This window comes from Lepus europaeus, chromosome X, assembly GCF_033115175.1.
Source record: "Lepus europaeus isolate LE1 chromosome X, mLepTim1.pri, whole genome shotgun sequence".
In the NCBI taxonomy this organism is placed as follows: domain Eukaryota; kingdom Metazoa; phylum Chordata; class Mammalia; order Lagomorpha; family Leporidae; genus Lepus; species Lepus europaeus.
Window position 1 is genome coordinate 107,071,619 of NC_084850.1, and position 24,348 is coordinate 107,095,966.

At 38.3% G+C, this 24,348-nt stretch overlaps 1 pseudogene; it reads right to left on the minus strand.

The window, feature by feature from the left end:
- LOC133752823 (liprin-alpha-2-like) overlaps positions 1–22,459 on the minus strand; it is a 29,999-nt pseudogene extending 7,540 nt beyond the window's left edge.
- Between the last annotated feature and the right edge of the window lie 1,889 nt (positions 22,460–24,348).

Below are 24,348 nucleotides of genomic sequence, written 5' to 3' on the forward strand. Positions count from 1 at the left end.
GCTGCCTTTCCTCACTCATGGAACCACTGGGAGAAGTCACAAGAGATTCTTCTACAGAGATGCTTTAAAAATTCATAACTTGATAGGAATTATATACTACCGAAGTATTAATGAATTCGTGACTACTTTAAAATTTATATGAGTGAAGTTGAACATCTTTTCATTTGATTATTGTTTATAGCCTCGGCCTATTTTCCTGCTGGACTATGGGCTTTTTAGTTTTTATTTGCTGAATTCTTTATTTAGTATACTCACTAAGCCTTTGACTAAAGTATAAATTAAAATTTCACTTAAAAAACTAAACTATTAACATTTTGAAAATGCATAATAAAAATCAATGAGGTTTTATTATCTCAGCTACAAGTTTCATCTCTAAGGTTCCAAAAGCTTAGGATTATTTGGGAGGTAGGGCTGACTTTTTCCTCTGTGATGCCAATTTTGGACATAATTATATCTTAATACTGGTTACCACTTGATTAAATATGACCCGTCTTTCACTCATTGTTCAGGCCTAGCTTAGATTTCACCTCTTGTGGGCAGCTTTTCTCTACCCCACCCCCAAGTCGAAATTGATTCCCCTGATCTGTGCTCCTTCCAACCCCTGTCCCTCCCTCTTTTACTGTTCTGCAATTGATGCTTTCCTCATTATCTACTCCCGTTCTACTCTCCACTCTCTCAGTCATTGAAGTAGGCAGAACCTTGCTCATCACTATAGTGAGCGGGGGGTGGGGGGGGGGGTGTGTGAGACACAGAAGGAGCTCAATCAGTGTCTGCAGATGGAATGAATAAGCCCAGACTCAAGTAACCTTGGAGTCACTATCACACGACCTTGAGCAACAGGCTTTCCCTTTCTTCTTCTGTAAGGTGAAGTAGTTCGACGAGATGATTTGTTCTCAATCTCAGTGTCTGTTGTGATTCAGAGGTTTATTGTCAGTATAATCATTAGTTATAAAGTTTCAACAAACTCAAGAGTTACTTCTCAGAAAATATGTGACAAAAGTTCTATTTGTTAAAGTAGTGCCACACAGATGGATTCTAGAGAATGTTGAGGGCAGTGACATTACTCTGTATGCTACCAAAGTGGTAGGTATATGTCATTATATATTTGTCTGAACCCATAGAATGTACAACACTAAGAATGAACCCTAGTGTGAATTATGAGTTTTGAGTGATGATGATGTGTCAGGATAGGTTCATCAATCATAACAAATGTACCACTTATTGGAGGTTGTTGATAATGAGATGTGTGATGATAATGAGATAATGAGATGTGAGTTGATAATGAGCATGTATGAGTGTGTGAGAAATCTCTGTACTTTCCACTGAATTTTGCTGTGGCCTAAAATTGCTCTGAAAAAATCTATTAAAAATAAAGATGTCATACTTATGTGCAGGCATTCTTATATGAATTCTTGAGGGAAGATAAAGATTACTGTCAGTCAGCACACACAAGGAATTCTTGAGTGAGTCTATGAGACCAGGTTAATCTCATCAACATCATCCTTCATATATATTGCAGTAAGAAAATAAAAGAAATCCTCATATCCATGGGATCTCCAAATCACTTTCAAATGAGATTTCAAAACACTTCTTCCATGCATTTATATTTTTGCCTCATCATCTTAGAGTAGCAGAGGTAACACTATTAACTAAATTTTGTTAAGATTAATGTCATCTAGGATTTTTGAAAGTTAAAATTAACACAGAAAGAAATAAATACTAAATGAAAATGGAACTTTCAGTACAAGTGTAAGGGTTTTATGTACAATTTCAGTTATGAAAAAAATTGCCTGTCTGCACATTTTCATCTTCTTTGTGACCATGGAAAATTGAAGAAGTTGTCAGGAAGAGGCGTGATAGGAAAGTCATTCAATTTCTTTTTTCCTCTCTGATTTATGGTAGCCTTAACAAGGTCAAATGCAAATCAAGAGAAGCCCCTGAAGTGACATGTACCCCACAAAGGTCCACCAGGATAAACACGTGGGCAAAGGGAGGTGATAAAGTGTGACCATTAAAATCTTGTTGAGAGAAAATGTGGGGTGTTTTTTATATTTAGTTTTATAATAATGGTAATAGCTACCCTTTTTAATGGTTACTCTGTACTAGGAATAGCTTTTTTTTGAAGTTTTTATTTAATGAATGCATTTTTCATAGATACAACTTTAGGAATATAGTGGTTCTTTCCCCCATACCCACCTCCCACCCCAACTCCCATCCCACCTCCCTCTCCTTCTCCCATCCCCTTCTTCATTATGATTCATTTTTAGTTTGATTTTATATACAGAGGACCAACTCTGTGTTAAGCACTGATTTCAACAGTTTGCACACACACACACACATACACACAAAACATAGAGAGTACAGTTTGAGAACAAGATTTGCGGTTAATTCTCATAGCACAACTCATTAAGGACAGAGGTTCTGCATGAGGAGTAAGTGCACAGTGACTTCTGTTGTTCCTTTAACAATTAACACTCTTATTTATGATGTCAGTGTTCACCCGAGGATCTTACCATGGGCTACCAAAGCTATGGAAGCCTTTTGTGACCATAGACTTCATCAGTATTTGGACACAGCCATAACCAAAGTGGAAGTTCTCTCCTCCCTTCAGAGAAAAGTACACCCTTCTTTGATGGCCCCTTCTTTCCACTGAGGTCTCACAGAGATAGGAATAGCTTTTAATGCTTTTCTCTTTGCTAACTCATCTAATCCTCAAGCACATAATGAAGTATATGCCATTGTTATCCCCATATATACAAATAAGAAAACTGAGACACAGACACAGAGATGGGCAATAACAAAGCCAGAATTTAAAGCTGGGGAATCTAGAGCCATAGACTTAGTCACTCCATAGTAATATTCCATCAAAAAAAAAAAAAACTAGGAACAACTATGAGTCACTGCAATAGGATAATCACATGTCAAGTATCCAGGCTTCCTCCCTTACTCCTTTGTTATTTACTTTGGCCATACTCTTGTTTTAAATCAAAAAGAAAAGAACAGGTTCCAAGCTGGTGTGGAAAGTAATCAAAATTTATTTTTTTGCTCTGCATGATTATTGGTAGATCATCTGGGATTTTTTTTTTTTGCTTTTCTTTGTATGGAAATCTTCACACAAGCACAATTACACCATTCAGAGGCAAAACATGAATGAGAGACAGAGAATGAAAACTATGTTTCATATCAACAAATTATAACTAATCCCTCAGCATATAATGGTGTCCAGAATTGGGTCACTTAACACCTTTGATTATGCCTACCTTAATATATCAAATTGCCCTAATGGTTAAAAGCCTAGGGTTGAAAATAATGCAGATCTGAGTTCAAGATCACATGTATTTCCTCCTATTTGTATCATTTTAGGGTATTACTCTCTAAATGTATTTTTCTTTTACAAAATGATAATAATAACATTTTCCTTATACAATTATCATGTAGTTTAAATAAAAATAAAATATCTAGCACAGTGCCTGATGTCTGGCAAATATATAGTAATTACTAACTGAATCAAAAACGAATAGTGGAGGGGTGATGTCAGTAAAATTGGCTGAATGGGTTTCTCCAAGGACCAGTCCCTCCTTAGAAGCAATGAAAAATTAGCAAAAATTATCACAGTCATCTTTGTAGGACTCTGGAAAAAGGTCCAAAATTTATAGCAATCAAACAAATGCTAAACCAAGAAAAAGACAATTTTCAGTGTTTTTACCTGCCCTTGTCTCATGCTACTTCCTGGCTTTGCAACCAACAGTCATAAAGCCTATAATCCAACTGTGGGAATCTGGTCTCTTACTCCAAAGGCCTTTGTTTCAAATAACTACCAACTCTCTCATGGAGGAAAAGAGGCTATGCAGAAGGGTTGTTCCTCAAAAAAATATTCAAAGGCGAATGAACAACACATTGCTGCCTGGAGCAACAGATTACAGCTGCAACAAACAATAGGCACACAAAAAGCCTGGAGGGAAAAACTGGACACAGACTTTTAAAGAATTGAATCATTGAAAAGTGCCTGTATATACTGGGAATTTAGCAACCCATGCATTTCCAGTGTAGAACTCTAGCTCCAAAAAAGGCCTGGGAAAACCTTAAGTGTTCACCTAAGGCTGAACTTTTTGTTTACTTAAAACATTCAAGGAAACCTCTGTCAAAGCGCAAGCTAAAGGAACAGGGATTTCTGAGGCTACATAAGAAAAGAGAAACAGTCAACAAAATGGTTAGTAAAGTCACTAGACACAGAACCAGATGTAGCCCATACCAAACAACAAAATAACCCTTGAAGAGAGAGGAATAATCTGGTTTTCAGAGTTATCATGTTATAATACTCAAAATGTCTAATTTTCAACCAAAAATTACAAAAACAAATGCAAAAAAAAGAGTACAGATCATTCACAGGAGAAATTGACACAAATTGTCCCAGAAGAAGCAAAGACATCGAACTTACTAGAACATTTTAAATCCAATTCAACTATCTTAAGTATTCTCAAAGAGTTCAAAGAAACCAAGAGAATCATGTATGAAAAATAGAGAATATCAATCAATAAAGCTAAAAATTGAAAAATAGAAATTCTAGAGCTGAGAAGTATGATAGCTGAAACGAAAAATTCACTAGAGGGTCTCAACCACAGTTTTGAGCAGGCAAAAGAAAGAGTCAGTGAACTTGGAGATAGGTTAACTGAAATTACTTGAGTCTGAGGAACAGGAAAAAAAGAATGAATAAAAATTAATTAACTTCAGGAAAAAAAAAGATCTGAAAAAAATAATGATGAAAAACTCACCTTTATAAGGAAAGGCACAAATCTCTACCTCAAAGAAGCTCAACAGGTAGAATAAATGGGAAGAGGATCACATCAAGACACAAATAGGCAAAATATAAAGGCACAAGGATAATTTTGAAAGTAGCAAGACAAAGGCAGCTCATCATATACAAGGTATCATCAATAACATTAACAGCTGAAATTTCAACTAAAACCATAAAGGCTGAAAGTCATTGGAAATACATATTTTAAGTGCTAAAGGAAAAGAAAAGTATATCAACCAAGAATCATATCAACTAATGCAATCATTCAAAAGTGAATCTGAAAGTAAGACGCAGATAAATGAAAGCTAAGCAAATTCACCAGTAGCAGATTTCCCCCATAAGGAATGCTAAAAAGAGTACTTCAAGCAGAACTGTAAGGCTACTAGACAGTAACCTGAAAGCACTATGAAGGAACAAAGAACACCGGTAAAGATAACCACATAAGTAAACCTGAGAACCATTTTAAAAATATTTTTGGTGTGTAACTTACTCCTTTATATATGCAATTTAAGAGACAATGCAAACAACAAAAAGTATAAATCTATGTCAATGGGGAGAATTTTAATAATGTTTGTAACAACAGCAAGTGGGAGGCAAGACAGCTCCATAGGAACAGAGTTATGTAAACTATTGAAGCTAAGGTAGTATTAATTCAAAATAAGTTGTTATAAATTGAAGAAGTTGATAGTAATCCTCAGTATAACTACTAAGAAAATAATTTTCAAAAAGAAAAACAGTTAAAAAGGGATTAAAATATTACACTACAAAAAAGACAAAAGGAAATTGTAGAGAAATTGAGGGACAAAAAGAAATGTTATGTAGAAAAAAATACCAAACTATTCGTCCTTCCTTATCAGTAATCACTTTAAATGAAAATGGCTAAACTTTCTAAATAAAAGTCACAGATTAGCAGAGTACATTAAAAATATGATTTAACTGTTTATTAGCTACAAAACACTAACTTTATATGCAAAGACATAGATAGATTGAAAGTGAAAGGATAGAAAAATATTGCATGCATATATCCATAAAAGAAATGTTAGAGTAGTTATACTAATATTAGACAAAACAGACTTTAAATAAAAATTTATTTCAAAAGACAAATGAGAATATCATATATTCATAAAAGGTCCAGCACATCAAGAAGATACAATAGTTATAAATTTATATGTACTTAAGAGGAGATAAAATATGTGAGGCAAAAAAATCTATAAAACTGAACAGAAAAATTATTCTGTAAGAGTAGTTGGAGGGGCTGATGTGGTGTAGCCAGTAAAGCCACAGATTGCAAGGCCGGCATCACATATGGCACTGGTTTGAGTCTTGGTTGCTCCTCTTACGATCCAGCTCCCTGTTAACAGCCTTGGAAAAGCACTAGAAAATGGCCAAATGGTTGGGCCCCGTCAACCACATGGGAGACCCAGAAGAAGCTCCTGGCTCCTGGATTAGGCCTGGGCTCAACCAAGGCTGTTGCAGCCATACTGGGAGTGAATCAGTGGATGGAAGATCTCTCTCTCTCTTTCTCTTTCTCTCTCTCTCTCTCCCCCTGAATGTGTGTGTATGTGTGTGTTGCTGTCTCTTAACTCTTTCAAATAAATAAATCTTTTTTAAAAAAGAGTAGTTGGAGACTTCAACACATATTTTTTTAAAAGATTTATTTATTTATTTAAAAGGCAGAGTTAGAGAGAGGGAAAGAGAGAAAGGGGGGGGGGGGGGAGAGAGAGAGAGAGAGATCTTCTATCTGTTCATTCACTTCCCACATGGTTGCAATGGCCACAACTGGGCCAGGAGCCAGGAGTCAGGAGTTTCTTGCAGGTCTCCCATGTGGGTGCAGGGGCCCAAGCACTTGCAGGAAGCTAGATCAAAAATGGAGTAGTGGGGAATCAAGCTGACACCAATAGGGTGCTGGCACCATAGGCGATGTTTTTATCTGCTATGCCATAGTGCCAACCCCAACATCTCATTTTCAATAATGAATAGAACAAAATAGATAAATAAGGACATAGTGAATTTGAACAATAACAATACCAGAAACCAACTACAACTAAGAGATATATATAAAACACTGCACTCAAAAACAGGAGAATACACATTTTTCTCAAATATACATGAAATGTTCTCCAAAGTAGACCATCCAATAGAGCAAAAAACTCAATGAATTTTAAAAGACTGAAATCATATGAAGTATTTTCTTCACTCACAATGAAATAAGAAATCTATAATAGAAGGAAAATTTAAAAATTCACAAATATGTGGGCATTAAACACACCATTTAAAAACCAAGAGGTCAAAAAAATAAAAACATTAGAAAAGACTTTGAGATGAATGAAATGAAAACACAGCATACCAAAGTATATAGGATGCTCAGAAGGAAATCTATAGCTATAAGAATATTCTACATTTAAAATAAGGAGTAAATCAATAAACCGATTTTACATCTTACAGAACCAGAAAAAAAGAGCAAACTAAACTGAAAGTAGAATGAAGAGAATAGTAAAGATCGGAGAGAAAGTAAATAAGAATATAAAAATAGTAGAGAAAGTCAATGAATCTAAAAGTTGGTTTTTTGAATCAACAAAATTTACAAGCATTTAACAAAATTTCTTAAGGAAAAAAGAGGTAATTATTAAAACCATAAATGAATGAAACCAGAAATGTATCATGTCCAGATGTGGCTTCTCTTGATTGTTAGACCTGTGTGTCATGAGCAGACAAGGTGACTGCTTTGTTTGTAATCAGTGTACATGATTTAAAAAGGAGGAGGATAATCACAACAGCCATTCCTTTTTTATAATTTCATTTTAAAAGAAAAACTTAGGAAGTCTGGAGAATAACAGCACTGTCTCATGGTAATATGACCATTCTGGGGATACATGTGGAGAGTGGCCTGTGCTCTGTGCTTGAGACAGAGTCTTTGCTGACTCCTTCATTCTATACCTTGGTAGCTCTTCAACCTGTTGCTTTCCAAGGAATCATTGTTTCTTCTCAGAAATCGTTTTCTTTAACCATTAGCAACATTATCCACATTGTACTCATTGACCAGGACTGAACAAAGCATGCTTCCTATGAACTGGGCTGCCTTGTTGGCATGCTTCCTCTTTATAAGATAACTTCTTTATAGCTTTATCTTCCGGCACTTTTGAAGTACATTTGGTTGTTTCTGACAGTAAAACCCTTTAGAAAGTGTGTATTTTTGTGTTTGTGCATTTGTGTGTGTGTGTGTGTGTGTTATTCCAGCCAGGTGTCAGCCTTCTGAAACATGACATTTTGTCTGGTTATGTTACTAGTGTTTTAGCATGTATTTTAGATATATCTTGTGATCACCTTTCTGTGATTTTGAACAATTGAAAATTTTATTTGGACACAACTAGTTAATTTACAGGATTTAGCAATAGCTGTCATGATTACAACCTTTATTTTCAAGTCAACATGGATTTCAGTATGAGTGTGCTGGCTTTCCAATTTATTTCTTACTGTATATTTTATCCGTAAGATTAAAAAAGGCAGACTTGCCAACCTTATAATAAAAGCAAAAATAATAAAAAACCATAAATGAAAAGGGGACATTATTACTGGCCTAGAAAAATTAAAACAAAAAAGACTGTCATAGAATCAATCAGTAATTGTGTCAGTAACAAAATCTTCCTAAGAAAGAAAAACTCAGGAACAGATGACTTTACTGTCGAATCTAAAGTATAATTTGCAGCAGCTCTTCTCAAACTCTTCCAAAAAAAAAAAAAAGATATCACAATAGAAGAAAAATTACAAACAATATCCTTTATAAATAGATGCAGTGCCTGGCGCTGTGGAACAGCAGGTTAAGTTGGAGCCTGTGCCACCGGCATCCAATATTAGAGGGTCAGGGGAGTCCCAGCTGCTCTGCTTCTCATGAACTTCCTTGCCAATAGTCCTAGGAAGGCACTAGAACATGGCCCAAGTACTTGGACTCCTGCCACCCACTTGGGGGATCCAGATGGAGCTCCTAACTCCTGGCTTTGGCCTGGTACAACTCTGACCATTGTGGCCATTTGGGGAGTGAACCAGCAGGTGGAAGATCTCAAGACCTCTCCCTCTCTCTCTCTCTCTCTCTCTCTCTCTCTCTCTCTCTCTCTCTCTGTGTGTGTGTGTGTCACTCTGCCTTTCAAATACAATAAATCTTATAACAAATAGATGCAAAAATACCAAAATATCAAAAATATCAAAATATCAGCATACTGAATCAAGTTATATGTCAAAAGAATTATACAGGGCATCTGTTAAGCCACCAATTGGAACATCCTTATCAGAGTGCCTGGGTTCAAATCTCAGCTCTGCTCCAGAATCCACCCCCCTGCTAATGCACAGCCTAGATGACACAAGTAACCTACATGGGAAATCTTGACTGAATTATGAGCCCGTTACTGCTTTGGCTTTGCTCTATCCAGGCTGTTGTGGGTATTTGGAGAGTGAACCAGCAAATGGGATCACTGTCTATGTCTTCTATCTCTCTCTCTCCCTCTCAAATAAAATAGAAGAGAGAGAGAGAGAGAGAAGGAAAGGAAAGGAAAGGAAAGGAAAGGAAAGGAAAGGAAAGGAAAGGAAAGGAAAGGAAAGGAAAGAAAAAGGAAAGAAAAGAAAAGAAAAGAAACTTTTAAGAAGATTTACACACTATGACCAAGTATTATTTTTCCCAGGAATTAACAAGGGTTCAACATATGAACACCAGTAAGTATAATAATACACCACAGTAATAGAACAAAGGGGAAAAAATCACACACACAATCATCTCAATTGATACAGAGAAAGTATTCAACAAATCTAACACCCTTTCATGAAAAAACAAACTAGAAGTTGAAAGAATTTCCTCAACCTCAAACAAGTGGAATCATACAACAACGGAAGCTTTTGTGTCTGTGTACTGCTTCTGAGGTATATGCATGTTCTAGCATGTATCAATACTTTATACTTTTCTATGGGGAATAATGCTGCATTGAAAAAATTCAGAATAGGTAACTCGACAGAACACAGATAGCTGAATAATGGTTGCCAGAATCAAGTGCAAGAGGGGAACAGAGTGACTGCTTAACTGCTTAATGGGTGAAGATTTGATTTCAGAGTGATGAGCATGCTTTGAAATTTGACAGATGTGGTTGTACAACATTGTGAATATATTAACTGCCACTGAATTGTAAACTTTAAAATTATTAACTGTGTTATGTGAATTTCAGCTCAATTTTTAAAAAGGCACAATCTGGCCACTATTTTTTCTTTTTTCTTAAAGATTTATTTATTTATTTGAAAGTCAGTGTTACACAGAGACAGGAGAGGCAGAGAGAGAGAGAGAGAGAGAGAGAGAGAGAGAGAGGTCTTCCATCCGACGGTTCACTCCCCAAATGGCTGCCATGGCTGGAGCTGCGCCAATCCGAAGCCAGGAGCCAGGAGCTTCTTCTGGGTCTCCCATGCAGGTACAGGGGCCCAAGGACCTGGGCCATCTTCTACTGCTTTCCCAGGCCATAGCAGAGAGCTGGATCAGAAGTGGAGCAGCAGGGTCTCAAACTGGTGCCCATATTGGATACCGGCGCTTCAGGCCAGGGTGTTAACCCGCTGCACCACAGCACCCACCCCACTATTTTTTTCCCCAATAAAACTTTATTGACATATAATAAATACATGCATACATAGCAATCATGCATTTCTCTGAGAAACACACTGTTTGACTATTTCATCTTTGTGCCACCATACAGAGTGTGATTACACAAACCTAGAGGTTTGGTCCACTGCACACCCAAGCAGTGTGGTGCAGACCATTGTATAGGATCCATGGTTGAACAAAAGAGCACTCTGGGACATGGCCATGTTTGTCTTTCTGTGTCTGGCTTAGTCACATAGCATGTGTCCTCCAGATTCATCCACGTTGTCACACATGGCAGAAATTCCCTCCTTTTTAAAGCGAAATAGTATGCTCTTGTGTGCATTGCACGTTTTCTTTATCCACTCATCCACTGGTATGTACTTAGATTGATTCCACAACTAGGCTATGGTGAATAACACTGCAACAGAAAACCACTCTCAGCTATATCTAGTCAGTGGGCCTTGGCTGGCCAACCTCTGCTGCGTACCCCTAGGAAACGCACACACGCTCTCAGAATTCTGTCTGCAATGCAGAGGTTCAGAGACCTCTGGATGCCACACTACAGACTTTGCCCTTGGACTCTGGGCTAGGACCTTTGCTTCCAAAGGCTCCGTGAACCCTCAGATCTGCTGAGTCTGATGGAGAAGTACCTGACCTTGTCCCACACATCAGCAAGGTGTGGCCAGGGATCCACAGGATACATTTCTCCTCAAGTCTCATGAAACCTCAGGCCTCAGACAAAGAGAGATCCATGAGGATGGTTGAATGAGGACACCAGGAAAGCCCAGCACACAGCTGGGCCCCATACGTGCCAGTTTCATCCAGAAGCTCCAGGGATACTTCCTGTACAGTCACTGGCTCAGATGCCCCACCCCCAAACACAGCGACTCTCCCCAAGGGATATACACTGTGGAAGGAGCTAATGGCCAGGGAGACTTCAGAAGCTTTCCAAGAGGCCTCTGATACTAAGGAGCTTGTAGCTACAACTTGAAGAGAATGCATTTGGATTCAGGGCCAGGGTGGAGGCAGAAGTGGGATAACCAAGATCAGAGACTGGATATTGAGTGCAGCTGATCATTTCTTTTTAAAAAGAAGCCAGGCCTTCTCAGCAGTCCTTACTTTAAAGACAGCTGGGGGCCAGCGCTGTGGCACAGTGGGTTAATGCCCTGGCCTGAAGCGCTGGCATCCCATATGGGCACCGGTTCAAAATCCGGCTTCTCCACTTCTGGCCCAGCTCTCTGCTATGGCCTGGGAAAGCAGTGGAAGATGGCCCAAGTCCTTGGGCCCCTGCACCCATGTGGGAGTCCCGGAAGAAGCCTCTGGCTCCTGGCTTCAGATCGGCACAGCTCTGGCCATTACAGCCATTTGGGGAGTGAACCAGTGGATGGAAGACCTCTCTCTCTCTCTCTCTCTCTCTCTCTCTCTTTCTCTCTCTCTCTCTCTCTGCCTCTGCCTCTCTGTAACTCTACCTTTCAAAATAAATAAAATTTAAACAAAAGCATGTGGGAAGCCATATATACCGGTATAGTTGGCTTTAGAAAATACAACTGTTACTTGTCCAAGATTGGTTCCTTGCAAACTGGCCTCTCAGAAAAGGAGTTAACATCTAGCAAAGCTGTGTGAAAACAAGCTATGGCCCAGTATCAAGTACAGTCAACTTTTATTCAATTGTAAGCCATAGGCCCTAGCTCCCTGACTTTGCCAGGGAAGGGACTAACTACTCCCTAATCATGAATGGTGAATTGGTGAATCTTAGCACTATTTGGCTTTCTCATGAACTTGTAACTGCAAATATTATAGTACTTTAGAGACCTTGAAATAGCAGAGGAGGGGCCAGTACTTCTGTAATTGTATCAGTCAAGATTCAATCAGAGAAGCAGAATCAGTAGGAGATTATATAGTTGTGTCCATAGATGCAGATAATATAAACTAATAGGACGTGAGATTGCATACAAGAATATATATATTCAAATGTATCTGTGTATGGATCTATACAGGGAACTATCTTACACGGTTGTAGTAGCTAATTAAGCAGTCTTTATTTATTTATTTATTTTTTATATTTTTGACAGGCAGAGTAGACAGTGAGAGAGAGAGAGAGAGAGAGAGAGAGAGAGAGAGAAAGGTCTTCCTTTTACCGTTGGTTCACCCTCCAATGGCCGCCGCGGCTGGCGCGCTGCGGCCGGCGCACCGCACTGATCCGAAACCAGGAGCCAGGTGCTTCTCCTGGTCTCCCATGGGGTGCAGGGCCCAAGCACTTGGGCCATCCTCCACTGCACTCCCTGGCCACAGCAGAGAGCTGGCCTGGAAGAGGGGCAACCGGGACAGAATCCGGCATCCCAACCGGGACTAGAACCCGGTGTGCCGGCACCGCAGGTGGAGGATTAGCCTATTGAGCCGCGGCACCGGCCAATTAAGCAGTCTTTGATGCTAGATGTTGACGTCCATAGGAAAAGCAGTCAGGAAAGGAAGAACAGGAGCAGGCTGAGATCCTGTGATCACAACGTGCAAATCCACAATGATGGAGAGAAATCAGTCGTTTCTTGCTGCCCCTGAGACCAGGTGATCCCAGGGAAGGCGGAGCCCTTCATTAAACAGCTAAACACACACACACCTAAGCCATGAGGGGTCATGCCAGTGACGTAAGTGAGCAACAGGGTATTTAAACTATAATGGCAGCTCAGGGCTGGCGCTGTGATGTAGCTGGTAAAGCTGCCGCCTGCAGTACCGGCAACCTAAATGGGCGCCGGTTTGAGTCCCGGCTGCTCCAATTCCCATCCAGCTCTCTGCTATGGCCTGGGAAAGCAGTAGAAGATGGCCCAAGTCCTTGGACCCCTGCACCTGCTTGGGAGACCCAGAGGAAGCTCTTGGCTCCTGGCTTCAGATCGGCACAGCTCCAGCCATTGTGACCATCTGGGAAGTGAACCAGCAAATGGAATATTAATCTCTCTCTCCCTCCCTCTCTTTCCCCTTCTCTCCAACTCTGATTTTCACACAAAAAATAAATCTTTTTAAAAAGAAAAAGAATCATGTCATCTGCAAAGAGGGATAGTTTGAGTTCTTCCTTCCCAATTTGTATCCCTTTAATTTCTTTTTCTTGCCTGATGGCTCTGGCTAAAACTTCCAGAACTATGCTGAATAACAGTGGTGAGAGTGGGCATCCCTGTCTGGTACCAGATCTCAGTGGAAATGCTCCCAACTTTTCCCCATTCAATAGGATGCTGGCTGTAGGTTTTTCATAACTTGCTTTGATTATATTGAGGAATGTTCCTTCTATACCCAATTTGCTTAGGGTTTTCATCATGAAACGGTGTTGAATTTTATCGAATGCTTTCTCTGCATCTATTGAGATAATCATATGGTTTTTCTTCTGCAGTCTGTTAATGTGGTGTATCACGTTGATTGTTTTGCGAACGTTGAACAATCCCTGCGTACCAGGGATAAATCCCACTTGGTCTGGGTGGATGATCTTTCTGATGTGTTGTTGCATTCTATTGGCCAGAATTTTATTGAGGATTTTTGTATCTATGTTCATTAGGGATATTGGTCTGTAATTCTCTTTCAATGCTGCATCTTTTTCTGGCTTAGGAATTAAGGTGATGCTGGCTTCATAGAAAGAATTTGGGAGGATTCCATCTTTTTCGATTGTTCTGAATAGTTTGAGAAGAATTGGAGTTAGTTCTTCTCTAAATGTCTGGTAGAACTCAGCAGTGAATCCATCTGGCCCTGGGCTTTTCTTTGTTGGGAGGGCCTTTATTACTGTTTCAATTTCTTTCTCAGTTATGGGTCTGCTTATGTTTTCTATGTCTTCCTGGTTCAATTTAGGTAGGTTGTATGTGTCCAGGAATCTATCCATTTCTGATAGATTTCCCTGTTTGTTGGCATACAACTCTTTGTAGTAATTTCTGATGACTCTTTTTATTTCTGTGGTGTCTGTTGTTACATTTCCTTTTTCATTTCTGATTTTATTGATTTGGTTCTTTTCTCTTCTTTTTTTAGTTAGTTGAGCCAATGGTGTGTCAATTTTATTCATTTTTTCAAAAAACCAGCTCTTCGCTTGGCTGATTTTTTGCAATGCGTTTTTGGATTCAGTCCTGTTGATTTCTTCTCTGATTTTAATTATTTCTCTTCTACTGGGTTTGGGTTTGGTTTGCTACCGTTTTTCTAGATCCTTGAGATGAATTGAAAGCTCATTTATTTGGTGCCTTTCCAATTTCTTGATGTAGGCACCTATTGCTATAAACTTTCCTCTCAACACTGCTTTTGCCGTATCCCATAAGTTTTGATATGTTGTGTTGTTATCCTCATTTACTTCCAGAATGTTTTTGATTTCTCTTTTGATTTCTTCTATGACCCACTGTTCATTCAGGAGCATGTCTTTGAATCTCCATGTGTTTGCATACTCTCTAGGGATTCCTGAGTTGCTAATTTCCACCTTCATTCCGCTGTGGTCTGAGAAGCTGCATGATATGATTCTAATTCTTTTGAATTTGCTGAGACTTGCTTTATGGCCTAGTATGTGGTCAATCCTAGAGAAGGTTCCATGCACTGCTGAGAAGAATGTAAAATCTTTAGATGTAGGATTGAAAGTTCTGTAGATATCTGTTAGATCCATTTGGGCCATAGTGTTGATTAAATCTGCTATTTCCTTGCTGATCTTCTGTCCGGATGATCTGTCTATTGCTGAAAGTGGAGTATTGAAGTCCCCCAGTACTATTGTATTGGAATCTAAGTCTCCCTTTAAGTCCCTTAACATATCTTTTAAATAAACCGGTTCCCTGTAATTAGGTGCATATACATTTTTAATAGTTACATCTTCCTGTTGAATTCAACCCTTAATCATTATATAGTGTCCCTCTTTGTCTCTCTTAACAGTTTTTGTGTTAAAGTTTATTTTGTTTGATATTAATATGGCTACACCTGCTTTTTTTTGGTTTCTGTTGGCATGGAATATCTTCTTCCAATCTTTCACTTTCAGTCCACATGCATCTTTGTTGGAAAGATGTGTTTCTTGTAAGCAGCAAATAGATGGGTTTTTTTTTTTAATCCATTTAGCCAGTCTATGCCTTTTAACTGGAGAGTTAAGTCCATTGATGTTCAATGTTACTATTGATAAGTAGTGACTTTGCCCTGCCATTTTCCCAAAGATATTTTCTAATATATGTTTTGAGCTTCCTATAATCTTTTACTGGTAGGTTTTCTTCCTTTACCTTCTTTCATATTGATGGCCGTGTTTCTGTGTTTCTGTGTGTAGCACATCTTTAAGTTTTTTTGCAGGGCTGAATGAGTGGCGACAAATTCTTTCAATTTCTGTTGACCAGCCCTTGCCATGACTGTTGATGAACAACTTAATACGTTAGCCCTCTTAGTATTTATTTTGCTTGTTCTACTTAATACTATTGGTAGAATTCTGTAATTAATACACAGTTATTCTTAAGTGTTGAAACTTAACTGAAAAGTGATCCCTGTTAAATATAACAGTGGGAATAAGAGAGGGAAGAGATGTACAATTTGGGACATGCTCAAGCTGACTTACCCCAAACGGTGGAGTTAAAAACATACCAGGGGATTCCAATTCAATCCCATCAAGGTGGCATGTACCAATGCCATCTCACTAGTCCATTTGATCAATTTATGTTCACAATTGAACATAATGATAGGACTAAGAATCAAAGGGGTCACATAAACAAGACTAGTGTCTGAAAATACTAACTGATAGTACAAAAAAGGGAGAGAAGAATCCAACATGGGAAGCGGGATACACAGCAGACTCATAGAATGGCAGATGTCTTAAACAACACTCTGGCCTCAGAATCAGCCCTTAAGGCATTCAGATCCGGCTGAAAAGCCCATGAGAGTATTTCAGGCATGGAAATCCAAGACACTCTGTCAAAAAAAAAGACCTAAATGAAAGATCTCTGCGAGTGAGATCCCAGTGCAAAGAACAGGTCATCAAAGAAGGAGGTGCCTTTCTCTGAAGGGAGGAGAGAACTTCCACTTTGAGTATGACCTTGTCTAAATATGATAAGAGTCAGCAAACTCAAAAGGCTTCCATAGCTTTGGCAACTCATGACAAGAGCCTAGGGTGGTTACTGACTCCATAAACAAGAGTGTCAATTTGTTAAGTCAACAACAGGAGTCACTGTGCACTTACTCCTCATGTAGGATCTCTATCCTTAATGTGCTGTACATTGTGATTTAATGCTATAACTAGTACTCAAACAGTATTTTTCACTTTGTGTTTCTATGTGGGTGCAAACTGTTGAAATCTTTACTTAATATATACTAAACTGATCTTCTGTATATAAAGAGAATTGAAAATGAATCTTGATGTGAATGGAAGGGGAGAGGGAGCGGGAGAGGGGAGGGTTGAGGGTGGGAGGGAAGTTATGGGGGGGAAGCCATTGTAATCCATAAGCTGTACTTTGGAAATTTATATTCATTAAATAAAAGTTTAAAAAAATTTAAAAAAATAAATTAAACATATAAAAAAAGAAAAAGAAAAGTTTTAACCAACAGCTTATTAGTAGTAATTACATGTGTTTTTTGTTGGTTGGTTCGTTGGTTGGTTGAATTGTCATATTTAGGAAAAATCTTTTTTCAAGGAGAAAGCCTTCAGTTTGGGTTGGCTTCAGTCTTACACATTTGATGATTATGAGAATTTTCCAGTGACTGAAGGGCAATCTCTGGTTGGATGTAATGAAGGTCACCCTTTGAGGATCCTTAGGAGTCAGCCAGCCAGCCTTCCCTTCAAAGGAGTTCACGGTTGATACTTGTTCTACAACAGCCTGTTGTTTCACATGGTTTGCCAAGGGTCAGTAAAAATGTTACTTAAGATGTAAGATGATTGGCAAGATGAGAAACACCATGCACAGAATCTTTTGCAATTTCTCTTGTCCAGTCTTTGATCATCTTAATATCTTCACTAAAGAGTATTTTTTTTTTTTGCCAGAGTACTCCTCTTTCTTATTTTCTTTCGAAGCTGCAGTGAACATTTTTGCACGTCTCCAGAGGAATTGCTGCATTCTGGTGTATGTGCACTTGCAGTTTTACTAGATAGCCCCCAATTTATCCAACTCCTAATTTACCTCACTCTATAGCCTTAACTTCAAAGACTCCTGGAACTTTAATCAACAACAGTCTAGCTTTCATCTACCTCCTCTAGTGCAGCCTTCTAATCTCTAAATTCTCATGGTCATGTTTTTGTAAATTTTGCAAATCTAAGACATTTTACCTACAATCAAGGTCACAATTTGTTTCTAACCCAACTTTACAGCAGACCAGACCAGTTAAAGAGTTATCTGTGTGCTTCCAGAGCTAGCTGATGACAGGACCAAAATTAAGTCCCAGGCAGCAAGGTCTCCCATGTTCCTTCTTTTCTCATTCCTCTTGTATCCGAATTTCATCTTACCATAATTTTAAATGTAATTTCATCTATTTTAAATTTGAGAGACTCAAATCATCAGAACAGCATCTTCCTCAATTATCTCTTACTTTTCTCTCTTGAAGTTATAAAAGATTTTGAGTTTTCAGAACTACTAAAATCCAGAGAATAATACCATGAATACTCATGTACTCATAACCTGGCCTAATTAAAACATAGCAAATAAAATTCAAGTCCCATACATTATCTCTCTCTATTAGTTTCCTACCCTCCACCACTTCCACCAAAGGAGCTATACTCCAGAGTTTGGTGTTAAGTATCCTTATAGGATTTGCATACTTTCTTTTACAAATGTTAATATCACAAAACAATACATAATGTTGATTTTCATGTTTTAAAACTATATATAAATGGTTCCATCCTGTATCTACTTTAACTTTGAATTTTCATGATTTATCCAGGTTAACATAGATACTGCTAGCAGAATATTACATTGCATGAATTTATTACAAATTATACATTCTCTTGCTGATGACTAAAAGCTGCAAGGCACCTGTCTCCAGGGGAATTTCTGGATTCTAGGTATATATACTATCAACTTTACTAGATGCCTGTAGCTTGAATATGAGTTGGTTCCTGAACTCAAGCAAAACTTTAAACTCCAAAATCATAATGATGAATGAAGAGGATGATGATTTAATCCTATCATGGTACTCAGCAGGTGGCCTAGTGGGAAATCCTTAGCTCATCAGAGACATGCCCCTGGAAAGTAGTTCTCATGAAAGGGCTGGTTATAAACTGGAGAAGCCAGCCCTCACCCCTTTCCTGGCACACCATGTTATTCTGTCATAATATACATTTCCCATTTGTTGATCATTTTTCCATTTGTTGATCTTTCATGAATGGTAGCTTTGATGTAAACATTTTTGAATTTCAAGGTAGTTGAATTTACCATTTTTTTCCCATTATGCTAGTGTTTTGGGGGCCTTGTTTAACAAATAATTTCCTATGCAGGTCATAATGTCTTATGTATTTTCTTTCCTACTAAAATTCCCTTTTCTGCATTTGAGTATGTATTCACATGGAAGTCTGGCTTTAATATGATGTGATTTAGGAAAGCAATTTTTCTATATAAATAACCAATTACCTCAACAACATTTATTGAGCACTCTTCTTTATTGCCTGTAATGGTTTGAATTCTGTTGCCCCAAAAGCTATGCCCAAGTCCTAATTCCCACTACCCGTGAATAAGATGGTATTTTGAAACATGCTTTTGCAAGTGCAATTAAGTGAAGGATTTGGAGATGAGATCATCCTAGACTGAGCTAGTGGACCTAAAGGCAGCGATGAGCATACTTACAAGAGAAGGAGGGAGAAGACACACAGGGGGAAGTCCATTTGAAGACAGAGGTAGAAATTGGAGTGATGCCGCTGCAAACCAAGGAGCACCTGGTGCCACCAGAAGCTGGGAGAAGCAAGGAAGGATTTACTCCTAGAGCTCTTGGAGGGAACAAGGCTCTGCCAGTACTTTGGTTTCTTTTTGTTTTTAAAGATTTATTTATGTATTTATTTGAAATGCAGAGTGATAGAGAGGGAGAAACACAGAGAGGGAGAGGAAAAGGGGGAGGGGAAGGGAGAGGGAGAAGGTAGGGGAGAGAGGGAGAGAGAGAGAGAGAGAGATCTTCCATTTGCTGGTTCACCCCCCAAATGGCTGTAACAGCCAGGTCTGGGCCAAGTTGAAGCAAGGAGCCAGAAATTGCATCTGGATCTCCCACAAAGGGCAGCAAGGATCCAAGCACTTGGGTCATCATCTTTTGCTTTCCCAGGCACATTAGCAGGCAGATGGAACAGCAGCAGAGTATCCAGGACTTAAATCAGCACTCCAATATGAGATGTCAGCATCACACTGCACCACAACATTGCCCCCCCCCATATTTTGATTTTAGTCTTCTGGTCTCCAGAATTATGAGAGAATAAATTTCTATTGCTTTCAGCAACAAGTTAGTAATCATTTTTTATGGGAGCCCTAAGAAACTAATACACTCTCAGTGATCGATAGTGCCTCTTCTGTGAAGCATCGAGTCCCCACAGATGGGGAAACTATTAAGGCACTTCTGATTTGTCCCATTCGTGTATGTGTATATTTCCAAGATAATACCATGCTATCTTCTTAATTACTGTAAGTTTTAATAAAACATGTTATCTGAAAAAATAGATCCTCCCAACTCTTCCTAGCATCACTTTGATTATTCTTGACCTCTTTTTTTCTTATGTATAAATTTGACAACAAGGCTGTAAATTTCCAAGAAAATTTTATGTTGTATTTCAATTGCATGGAAAGAACTAATGTATTTAAAATATCAAGTGATCTCATCTATATCTCTTCATTTATTTTGGTCATATTAATATTTTTAATTGAATGTTTTGCAATTTTCTCCAAAAAATATTGATTTTTTGTTAGATTGTTCTCTAGATCTTTTGTGTTTATTATTATTATTTTAGGTTTAATTTTTGTGTGTATTATTTATATAGAAAATTACATATTGTGAAACCTCTTTCTTATTTTTCTCTCTTTCCAGTTCATATATGATCACACAATGTTGAATAGAAGTAGTGAGGCTTGTTGCTCTTTTTCTTGATTTCAAAGGGAATAAGCACTTATTTTTCAGCACTGTTTGATGATGTTTAATGTATTTTTTTCTTTTTCTGCGGAGAGGATCAAGCTGTCTTTGTCCTTTACTCTGTCCTTTTCATGATGATGAAACAGTCCTATATCAGCAATTTCATGATTCAACATAATACATTAGTAGAGATTCCAATGTTATTCTATCTTTTCATGCCATCATTTCATGAGGCTGACTTGGTCAAGCTGGATTTCTTCAAGTTGGCCAAATTAGTCACATGAAAAAATAAATTACAGAGTATGTTCCTTCTTTTTCTCTTCCCTAGAGTAATGTATATAAGACAGGGATTGTATAGTCTTTGAATACATTGTGGTTTTTTTTTTTTTTTGGACAGAGTGGATAGTGAGAGAGAGAGAGAGAGAGAGAGAGAGAAAGGTCTTCCTTTTGCCGTTGGTTCACCCTTCAATGGCCGCTGCGGCAGGCGCATCTCGCTGATCCGAAGCCAGGAGCCAGGTGCTTCTCCTGGTCTCCCATGCGGGTGCAGGGCCCAAGCACTTGGGCCATCCTCCACTGCCTTCCCGGGCCATAGCTGAGAGCTGGCCTGGAAGAGGGGCAACCGGGATAGAATCCGGCACCCCAACCGGGACTAGAACCCGGTGTGCCGGCACCACAAGGCAGAGGATTAGCCTGTTAAGCCACGGCGCCAGCCTGAATACATTGTTAAAACTATCCTGAAAGGTAATCTTCACGTGATATTTTTGCATGTGGAGGGAAGGTGTAGATTTTGTCTGCTAATTCAATGGGTTACTTTTTAAGAAATTTACAATGCTGTCTAAGTTTTTCAAACTCATTGGCATAAAGCTTTTCATAACATTCTGTTATGTTTTAGTGTCTGATCTATCATAGATATGCCCTTCTCATTTCCACAGTTGTTTCTTTGTGTCCTCTCAAGCTTGCCCATCTTCTCAAAGAACTAGCTATTGTCTGATAATGCTTAGTCTTCTGTTTGTTCTTTATGTTAAAAAGTTTTATTCTAATCCCTTTCATTCTGATATTTGTGTTTCCTTGGGGCTACCATTTTTCATATTTTTAATAACTTCTTGAGTTGGATACATGAATCATTAATCTTCAATCTTTCTTTTCTAATTTGATATAGTAAGTAAGTAAGTAAGACTATAAATTTTGTTTTTAGTATTGATAAAGACTGAAACTCACACTATTTAGTATTTCATTATCTTTTACCTCTTTTTTCTAATTTTAACATTTTCTTTGGCTTATGAATTATTTAGGAGGGAGTTTTCTAATTTTCCTTATTTGATGTTTGATTAGTTACTTAATTCTACCTTATATATTCTACCTTAACTGCACAAGCATACTTCACAAAATCTGTGGGGAGAATGGAATTAAAAGAAATTTATTTTGGTGCAAAAATTTTTGAAATCCATTTTTGGGGTTTTTTGGTAATAAACATTTTTAATGAATGTTTTGGAGACCCCTCATTTAGTAGACTGCCTAGTCTGAGTCTCTGTGATAAGTACACACTTTCCTGATAGCACTTATCACGTTGTGTTAAAATGATGCAGGCATCTGTCTAGCTTCTGAGTAGACAGCAGGCTCCTTGAGAACAGAGACTGTGTCTTTTATTATACTAACCCTAGACTTCTCAAAATGGCAATGCAAAGAGTAGGTGCTTAACAAATTCTGATAAAATAGTGAGTGAATAAACTGTACCATTAATAATTTTACCTAATTTTATACAGTTTCTATTTTCTACCCAACAGAAAATTGGGTTCAGTTGTTTTAAAATAGCTTAAACAAAATATCTATCTTAAAAATTAGACAAAACTAGTATATTCAATTAATTAAGCTAGAGTTAGCAAAATTTCAGTAGCTAGTAGATGGGTCATGGCTAATATGGAGACACTTCATGGAAATGTTGGTAAAGTATTGCCTGTGTGGTCAAATAGTGTGTAGTTCGCAGCATCATTCTCTTGTGACGATGCTGAAGGTGCCTGGGTAAGAAGCTTCAGATTAGATGATGTCATCGTCTAATGATCTGAAACTATCAGACACTTAAGGTATTAGAAAAGAATTTTAAATTAGTAGATTGCTTTCATAATTTATAAAATGTGAAAAATAAAGATATCAGTATCTAAATAAGAGAGTTCTAAATAGTAATTAAGCTGTGAAACCATCCATTTAATTTTTATTACTATAAGATTTTATGTAACAAGTTGTCTATCTCAGGCATTCGGTCGAAATAGATATAAATAAAAGTACTATTTTATTCATTGGATAAAGAAAAAAGCACGATCCATCAAAGAAAGAGATCAAACACTTCTCCACTTAAAAACTTGAATCTAATGCATACAATAAATTTCAGAAGTTTTTAGTACATGCAATCATTTACTTCTGTATGAAAAAAAATTCTCCCAGGCAAAAGTTTCTCCTTTTACTAAGTGTCAAAGCTTTATGGAGCTATTATGACATAAAACTGTTCCTTTATAATGCTGTAAATAGTAAACAACTTAACAACTGAATAAGTAATGTGACTACCACTCATGAGCCACTGCAGTTGTGAGGCAAGATCCATTGGATTCTATTCACATTTTCAATTATTGTCAGGAAAATGTTCGTCTTTGAAATGGGCCTAATACAGCATTAATTATATTTTTTGACAGGTAGAGTTAGACAGTGATAGAGAGAGAGAGAGAGAGAGAGAGAGAGAGAGAGAGAGAGAGAAAGGTCTTCCTTCCGTTGGTTCACCCCTCAAATGGCCGCTAAGGCCAGCGCGCTGTGCTGATCCGAAGCCAGGAGCCAGGTGCTTCCTCCTGGTCTCCCATGCAGGTGCAGGGCCCAAGGACTTGGGCCATCCTCCACTGCACTCCCGGGCCACAGCAGAGAGCTGGATTGGAAGAGGGGCAACTGGGATAGAATCCGGCACCCCAACAGGGACTAGAAGCCAGGCTGCCAGTGCCACAGGCGGAGGATTAGCCATATGAGCCATGATGCTGGCACGCATTAATTATTATTAAATTGTGTTTCTATGTGTGAAGGGAGAGAGAAAGAGGGAAGGTGTTAGTTCTAACCCCCTGATTGCCACCACCAGAAACTCACAAATTGTTTTAAACTTTTATTTAACAACTATAAGTTTCCAAAGTACAACTTTTGGATTATAGCTGCTTTTTCTCCCCATAATCTGCCTCCCACCCACAACCATCCTATCTCCCGCTCCCTCTCTCATCCCATTCTTCATCAAGATTCATTTTCAATTATCTTTATACACAGAAGATGAATTTAGTATATATTAGGTAAAGATTTCAACAGTTTGCACCCACACAAAACACAAAGTATAAAGTACTGCTTGAGTACTAGTTATATGGTTAATTCACATAGTACAACACATTAAGGACAGAGATCCTACATGAGGAGTAAGTGCACAGTGACTCCTGTTGTTGATTTAACAATGGACACTCTTATTTATGACATCAGTAATCACCCGAGGCTCTTGTCATGAGCTGCCAAGGCTATAGAAGCCTCTTGAGTTTGCTGACTCCAATCTTATTTAGACAAGGCCATAGTCAAAGTGGAAGTTCTCTCCTCCCTTCAGAGAAAGGTACCTCCTTCTTTGACAGCCCATTCTTTCCACTGGGATCTCACTCACAGAGATCTTTCATTAGGTCATTTTTTTTTTTGCCACAATGTCTTGGCTTTCCATGCCTGAAATACTCTCATGGGCTTTTTAGCCAGATCCGAATGCCTTAAGGGCTGATTCTGAGGCCAGAGTGCTGTTTAGGACATCCATCTTTCTATGAGTCTGCTGTGTATCCTGCTTCCCATGTTGGATCGTTCTCTCCTTTTTAATTCTATAAGTTAGTATTAGCAGACACTAGTCTTGTTTATGGGATCCCTTTGACACTTAATCCTATCATGG